We start from the raw sequence: 9,644 nt of genomic DNA on the forward strand, positions 1-9,644 counted from the left end.
ATAAATGGCTTACACATACACACTGTGCTCTCCCCTGGAGCTTTATCTTGACATTTGCCTAGAGTACGTTTCCATATGTGGTACAGTAATGGGCTCCAGTTTAATGGGTTCAATTGGATCCATTGACAGGCGGCTAAGAGGGCGAGATCAACAGATCAAATGCGTGTTTTGACAGTGATATTTTAGCGGTATTTGCTCGAACAACGCTCGAGTTGCGCAATGAAAGGTATGTGATATGGGTAGTGAGGTAATCAGATAAAAAAAAAAGTGGTCAAATTGTGTAAGCCAATAGAAATGTGATAAAAGAGTCAAAGTAGAGCAATATTTCCTTGCTTTCCTTTGAAATTTCCTTTGGAGATTTACTAGAACGACTGTCGAAGCTAGAAAAGTGAAGTAAACTTTTAAAATCCTTCTCTTTCCACAATAAAGTAAGGCAATTGGCCATTTAGTTTTCCCCTTTTAAAGACACGACACTAATGAGACATGCAATGGAGCTGATGAATTCCCCTTAGACCAATTGACAGGCCAGACAATAACAATCAAATTAAATGAAAACTTGTCCAAAAAGAGTAGAACGAGGCCCCTGTCTTGGAATTTTTGCCAGCCAAATTAGCTGCATTTGTTATTCTTGACTTAAACTTTGATTTGCGATTCGATTGCGCACACGCCCCATGCCACCTGCCACATGCCAAAATGTGCCAGATTGTTCTCGTCTGAGTTGACAATTAGTCAATAATTTATTTCAATTTCATTTCGCATGCCAGGCACACACTCTCCGGCACACACCCCCTAAAATCCGAAGCCTAACTGCACTTTAATTACATTTACATTTCGGCTTGAGATTGTCGCTTTAGTTTTTGCCATCAAACGAGGAGAATGGCTAGGCAATCCACCCTGCAATTGTTGCAATGCAATTTAGGTAAGCGAATTTTCATGATTTAAATAACAGCATTATGTGTGGCAGATTGTGTGTGTGTGTGTGTGTGTATGTGAGGCTGAAAAACTGCAGACAATGTGGACTTGCTGTTTGGTATTTTGTGTTTTGTCTGACTGGATGGCTGGCTGGCTGGCTGTGTGTCCTCGTATAATTAAATTATGGCTGGACATAAGACGCATAATAGGTCATAAATCAAATTTACCTATCCCACGGGTCCATGCCGGGCATGACACTCCAGACGCCGTCACAGACACAGTGTCCTATAGTCCTGTACATGCACGGAAAACAATTTTGATGATTTTATAAAGTTAATATTTGAGAAATAAAAATCAATTACGATAATCCAACCATATGAGAAAGGTAAACCAGTTTTTAGTTTAATACCGTTTCCGTTTACTAAATATTCGTACCTACATTTCTTCTATGAATTCTCGTTCAGTGTAACAAGGATGCACTGCATCCTAGTCCCTTTTCCCGCATTTTGATGGACATTATGACGACTCTGTCTCGGCAAACAATTAGACAATTGATGCATCTGTTGTGGCTGTTCTGCCCGTCCGTTTGAATTTACATTTGTGCCAGCATTTCAATTGCAACTTTGACTCCACGGAACCACAAAAGGGCAGTCCCGTGGTCCGGATTCTGTTCCCCGTAACTACGACTATAACAGCCGGACTGTGACTGCATTTAATGTGTCTTCTGTCAGCCCCAGCCGCACTTTGAAGAGAATGCAATTGAAACATTTCAGCACTAGGAAATGCAAATTCGTTGTCTTGTTTTCGGTTTACTGTTTTCAGTGTTCTTTTTTTTGTTCATGAGTGTAAATTTAAAATAGATTCGCTTTTTAAATTGCAGCATTCCAATATTTTAACTTATCTGGATAAGTGTTTGAAAATCTCTTTTGTGCAGCTAATGTCATCTACTAACTTACCTTTTCGGTAACTGATACAAGATCATAAATTTTAAAACAAAATTCATAAAAAAATATTTTAAGATTTGAATGCAAGTTTGATAAGAATTTGAGACACAAATCGGGACAGACCGATTTTCGCATTTTTGGAAAGGGGTAACATCATAAAATTTTACGAAAAATCTGAAAAAAATCACTTTTTGAGTGTGGTACCCAGTTCGACGGGGAATTTAAATACGAACTCAACGAGATATAACATTCCATGATACGATCATCTTTGGCGGCGTAATGAAGAAAATACTGATATTTTGAGACACAAATCGGGACAGACCGATTTTCGCATTTTCGGAAAGGGGTAACATCATAAAATTTTACGAAAAATCTGAAAAAAATCACTTTTTGAGTGTGGTACCCAGTTCGACGGGGAATTTAAATACGAACTCAACAAGATATAACATTCCATGATACGATCATCTTTGGCGGTGTAATGAAGAAAATACTGATATTTTGAGACACAAATCGGGACAGACCGATTTTCGCATTTTCGGAAAGGGGTAACATCATAAAATTTTACGAAAAATCTGAAAAAATCACTTTTTGAGTGTGGTACCCAGTTCGACGGGGAATTTAAATACGAACTCAACAAGATATAACATTCCATGATACGATCATCTTTGGCGGTGTAATGAAGAAAATACTGATATTTTGAGACACAAATCGGGACAGACCGATTTTCGCATTTTCGGAAAGGGGTAACATCATAAAATTTTACGAAAAATCTAAAAAAAAACACTTTTTGAGTGTGGTACCCAGTTCGACGGGGAATTTAAATACGAACTCAACAAGATATAACATTCCATGATACGATCATCTTTGGCGGTGTAATGAAGAAAATACTGATATTTTGAGACACAAATCGGGACAGACCGATTTTCGCATTTTCGGAAAGGGGGTAACATCATAAAATTTTACGAAAAATCTAAAAAAAATCACTTTTTGAGTGTGGTACCCAGTTCGACGGGGAATTTAAATACGAACTCAACAAGATATAACATTCCATGATACGATCATCTTTGGCGGTGTAATGAAGAAAATACTGATATTTTGAGACACAAATCGGGACAGACCGATTTTCGCATTTTCGGAAAGGGGTAACATCATAAAATTTTACGAAAAATCTGAAAAAAATCACTTTTTGAGTGTGGTACCCAGTTCGACGGGGAATTTAAATACGAACTCAACAAGATATAACATTCCATGATACGATCATCTTTGGCGGTGTAATGAAGAAAATACTGATATTTTGAGACACAAATCGGGACAGACCGATTTTCGCATTTTCGGAAAGGGGTAACATCATAAAATTTTACGAAAAATCTGAAAAAAATCATTTTTTGAGTGTGGTACCCAGTTCGACGGGGAATTTAAATACGAACTCAACAAGATATAACATTCCATGATACGATCATCTTTGGCGGTGTAATGAAGAAAATACTGATATTTTGAGACACAAATCGGGACAGACCGATTTTCGCATTTTCGGAAAGGGGTAACATCATAAAATTTTACGAAAAATCTGAAAAAAATCACTTTTTGAGTGTGGTACCCAGTTCGACGGGGAATTTAAATACGAACTCAACAAGATATAACATTCCATGATACGATCATCTTTGGCGGTGTAATGAAGAAAATACTGATATTTTGAGACACAAATCGGGACAGACCGATTTTCGCATTTTTGGAAAGGGGTAACATCATAAAATTTTACGAAAAATCTGAAAAAAAATCACTTTTTGAGTGTGGTACCCAGTTCGACGGGGAATTTAAATACGAACTCAACAAGATATAACATTCCATGATACGATCATCTTTGGCGGTGTAATGAAGAAAATACTGATATTTTGAGACACAAATCGGGACAGACCGATTTTCGCATTTTTGGAAAGGGGTAACATCATAAAATTTTACGAAAAATCTGAAAAAAACACTTTTTGAGTGTGGTACCCAGTTCGACGGGGAATTTAAATACGAACTCAACAAGATATAACATTCCATGATACGATCATCTTTGGCGGTGTAATGAAGAAAATACTGATATTTTGAGACACAAATCGGGACAGACCGATTTTCGCATTTTCGGAAAGGGGTAACATCATAAAATTTTACGAAAAATCTGAAAAAAATCACTTTTTGAGTGTGGTACCCAGTTCGACGGGGAATTTAAATACGAACTCAACAAGATATAACATTCCATGATACGATCATCTTTGGCGGTGTAATGAAGAAAATACTGATATTTTGAGACACAAATCGGGACAGACCGATTTTCGCATTTTTGGAAAGGGGTAACATCATAAAATTTTACGAAAAATCTGAAAAAAAACACTTTTTGAGTGTGGTACCCAGTTCGACGGGGAATTTAAATACGAACTCAACAAGATATAACATTCCATGATACGATCATCTTTGGCGGTGTAATGAAGAAAATACTGATATTTTGAGACACAAATCGGGACAGACCGATTTTCGCATTTTCGGAAAGGGGTAACATCATAAAATTTTACGAAAAATCTGAAAAAAATCACTTTTTGAGTGTGGTACCCAGTTCGACGGGGAATTTAAATACGAACTCAACAAGATATAACATTCCATGATACGATCATCTTTGGCGGTGTAATGAAGAAAATACTGATATTTTGAGACACAAATCGGGACAGTCCGATTTTCGCATTTTCGGAAAGGGGTAACATCATAAAATTTTACGAAAAATCTGAAAAAAATCACTTTTTGAGTGTGGTACCCAGTTCGACGGGGAATTTAAATACGAACTCAACAAGATATAACATTCCATGATACGATCATCTTTGGCGGCGTAATGAAGAAAATACTGATATTTTGAGACACAAATCGGGACAGACCGATTTTCGCATTTTCGGAAAGGGGTAACATCATAAAATTTTACGAAAAATCTGAAAAAAATCACTTTTTGAGTGTGGTACCCAGTTCGACGGGGAATTTAAATACGAACTCAACAAGATATAACATTCCATGATACGATCATCTTTGGCGGTGTAATGAAGAAAATACTGATATTTTGAGACACAAATCGGGACAGACCGATTTTCGCATTTTCGGAAAGGGGTAACATCATAAAATTTTACGAAAAATCTGAAAAAAATCACTTTTTGAGTGTGGTACCCAGTTCGACGGGGAATTTAAATACGAACTCAACAAGATATAACATTCCATGATACGATCATCTTTGGCGGTGTAATGAAGAAAATACTGATATTTTGAGACACAAATCGGGACAGACCGATTTTCGCATTTTGGAAAGGGGTAACATCATAAAATTTTACGAAAAATCTGAAAAAAAATCACTTTTTGAGTGTGGTACCCAGTTCGACGGGGAATTTAAATACGAACTCAACAAGATATAACATTCCATGATACGATCATCTTTGGCGGTGTAATGAAGAAAATACTGATATTTTGAGACACAAATCGGGACAGACCGATTTTCGCATTTTCGGAAAGGGGTAACATCATAAAATTTTACGAAAAATCTGAAAAAAATCACTTTTTGAGTGTGGTACCCAGTTCGACGGGGAATTTAAATACGAACTCAACAAGATATAACATTCCATGATACGATCATCTTTGGCGGTGTAATGAAGAAAATACTGATATTTTGAGACACAAATCGGGACAGTCCGATTTTCGCATTTTCGGAAAGGGATAACATCATAAAATTTTACGAAAAATCTGAAAAAAATCACTTTTTGAGTTTGGTACCCAGTTCGACGGGGAATTTAAATACGAACTCAACAAGATATAACATTCCATGATACGATCATCTTTGGCGGCGTAATGAAGAAAATACTGATATTTTGAGACACAAATCGGGACAGACCGATTTTCGCATTTTCGGAAAGGGGTAACATCATAAAATTTTACGAAAAATCTGAAAAAAATCACTTTTTGAGTGTGGTACCCAGTTCGACGGGGAATTTAAATACGAACTCAACAAGATATAACATTCCATGATACGATCATCTTTGGCGGTGTAATGAAGAAAATACTGATATTTTGAGACACAAATCGGGACAGACCGATTTTCGCATTTTCGGAAAGGGGTAACATCATAAAATTTTACGAAAAATCTGAAAAAAATCACTTTTTGAGTGTGGTACCCAGTTCGACGGGGAATTTAAATACGAACTCAACAAGATATAACATTCCATGATACGATCATCTTTGGCGGTGTAATGAAGAAAATACTGATATTTTGAGACACAAATCGGGACAGTCCGATTTTCGCATTTTCGGAAAGGGATAACATCATAAAATTTTACGAAAAATCTGAAAAAAATCACTTTTTGAGTGTGGTACCCAGTTCGACGGGGAATTTAAATACGAACTCAACAAGATATAACATTCCATGATACGATCATCTTTGGCGGTGTAATGAAGAAAATACTGATATTTTGAGACACAAATCGGGACAGACCGATTTTCGCATTTTCGGAAAGGGGTAACATCATAAAATTTTACGAAAAATCTGAAAAAAATCACTTTTTGAGTGTGGTACCCAGTTCGACGGGGAATTTAAATACGAACTCAACAAGATATAACATTCCATGATACGATCATCTTTGGCGGTGTAATGAAGAAAATACTGATATTTTGAGACACAAATCGGGACAGACCGATTTTCGCATTTTGGAAAGGGGTAACATCATAAAATTTTACGAAAAATCTGAAAAAAATCACTTTTTGAGTGTGGTACCCAGTTCGACGGGGAATTTAAATACGAACTCAACAAGATATAACATTCCATGATACGATCATCTTTGGCGGCGTAATGAAGAAAATACTGATATTTTGAGACACAAATCGGGACAGACCGATTTTCGCATTTTCGGAAAGGGGTAACATCATAAAATTTTACGAAAAATCTGAAAAAAATTACTTTTTGAGTGTGGTACCCAGTTCGACGGGGAATTTAAATACGAACTCAACAAGATATAACATTCCATGATACGATCATCTTTGGCGGTGTAATGAAGAAAATACTGATATTTTGAGACACAAATCGGGACAGACCGATTTTCGCATTTTCGGAAAGGGGTAACATCATAAAATTTTACGAAAAATCTGAAAAAAATCACTTTTTGAGTGTGGTACCCAGTTCGACGGGGAATTTAAATACGAACTCAACAAGATATAACATTCCATGATACGATCATCTTTGGCGGTGTAATGAAGAAAATACTGATATTTTGAGACACAAATCGGGACAGTCCGATTTTCGCATTTTCGGAAAGGGGTAACATCATAAAATTTTACGAAAAATCTGAAAAAAATCACTTTTTGAGTGTGGTACCCAGTTCGACGGGGAATTTAAATACGAACTCAACAAGATATAACATTCCATGATACGATCATCTTTGGCGGTGTAATGAAGAAAATACTGATATTTTGAGACACAAATCGGGACAGACCGATTTTCGCATTTTCGGAAAGGGGTAACATCATAAAATTTTACGAAAAATCTGAAAAAATCACTTTTTGAGTGTGGTACCCAGTTCGACGGGGAATTTAAATACGAACTCAACAAGATATAACATTCCATGATACGATCATCTTTGGCGGTGTAATGAAGAAAATACTGATATTTTGAGACACAAATCGGGACAGACCGATTTTCGCATTTTCGGAAAAGGGTAACATCATAAAATTTTACGAAAAATCTGAAAAAAATCACTTTTTGAGTGTGGTACCCAGTTCGACGGGGAATTTAAATACGAACTCAACAAGATATAACATTCCATGATACGATCATCTTTGGCGGTGTAATGAAGAAAATACTGATATTTTGAGACACAAATCGGGACAGACCGATTTTCGCATTTTCGGAAAGGGGTAACATCATAAAATTTTACGAAAAATCTGAAAAAAATCACTTTTTGAGTGTGGTACCCAGTTCGACGGGGAATTTAAATACGAACTCAACAAGATATAACATTCCATGATACGATCATCTTTGGCGGTGTAATGAAGAAAATACTGATATTTTGAGACACAAATCGGGACAGACCGATTTTCGCATTTTTGGAAAGGGGTAACATCATAAAATTTTACGAAAAATCTGAAAAAAATCACTTTTTGAGTGTGGTACCCAGTTCGACGGGGAATTTAAATACGAACTCAACAAGATATAACATTCCATGATACAATCATCTTTGGCGGTGTAATGAAGCAAATACTGATATTTTGAGACACAAATCGGGACAGACCGATTTTCGCATTTTCGGAAAGGGGTAACATCTTAAAATTTTACGAAAAATGTGAAAAAAATCACTTTTTGAGTGTGGTACCCAGTTCGACGGGGAATTTAAATACGAACTCAACAAGATATAACATTCCATGATACGATCATCTTTGGCGGTGTAATGAAGAAAATACTGATATTTTGAGACACAAATCGGGACAGACCGATTTTCGCATTTTTGGAAAGGGGTAACATCATAAAATTTTACGAAAAATCTGAAAAAAAACACTTTTTGAGTGTGGTACCCAGTTCGACGGGGAATTTAAATACGAACTCAACAAGATATAACATTCCATGATACGATCATCTTTGGCGGTGTAATGAAGAAAATACTGATATTTTGAGACACAAATCGGGACAGACCGATTTTCGCATTTTTGGAAAGGGGTAACATCATAAAATTTTACGAAAAATCTGAAAAAAATCACTTTTTGAGTGTGGTACCCAGTTCGACGGGGAATTTAAATACGAACTCAACAAGATATAACATTCCATGATACGATCATCTTTGGCGGTGTAATGAAGAAAATACTGATATTTTGAGACACAAATCGGGACAGACCGATTTTCGCATTTTTGGAAAGGGGTAACATCATAAAATTTTACGAAAAATCTGAAAAAAATCACTTTTTGAGTGTGGTACCCAGTTCGACGGGGAATTTAAATACGAACTCAACAAGATATAACATTCCATGATACGATCATCTTTGGCGGTGTAATGAAGAAAATACTGATATTTTGAGACACAAATCGGGACAGACCGATTTTCGCATTTTCGGAAAGGGGTAACATCATAAAATTTTACGAAAAATCTGAAAAAAATCACTTTTTGAGTGTGGTACCCAGTTCGACGGGGAATTTAAATACGAACTCAACAAGATATAACATTCCATGATACGATCATCTTTGGCGGTGTAATGAAGAAAATACTGATATTTTGAGACACAAATCGGGACAGACCGATTTTCGCATTTTCGGAAAGGGGTAACATCATAAAATTTTACGAAAAATCTGAAAAAAATCACTTTTTGAGTGTGGTACCCAGTTCGACGGGGAATTTAAATACGAACTCAACAAGATATAACATTCCATGATACGATCATCTTTGGCGGTGTAATGAAGAAAATACTGATATTTTGAGACACAAATCGGGACAGACCGATTTTCGCATTTTTGGAAAGGGGTAACATCATAAAATTTTACGAAAAATCTGAAAAAATCACTTTTTGAGTGTGGTACCCAGTTCGACGGGGAATTTAAATACGAACTCAACAAGATATAACATTCCATGATACGATCATCTTTGGCGGTGTAATGAAGAAAATACTGATATTTTGAGACACAAATCGGGACAGACCGATTTTCGCATTTTTGGAAAGGGGTAACATCATAAAATTTTACGAAAATCTGAAAAAATCACTTTTTGAGTGTGGTACCCAGTTCGACGGGGAATTTAAATACGA

The sequence above is a fragment of the Drosophila eugracilis genome, unplaced genomic scaffold, assembly GCF_018153835.1.
Source record: "Drosophila eugracilis isolate 14026-0451.02 unplaced genomic scaffold, ASM1815383v1 contig_2088, whole genome shotgun sequence".
Lineage (NCBI taxonomy): Eukaryota > Metazoa > Arthropoda > Insecta > Diptera > Drosophilidae > Drosophila > Drosophila eugracilis.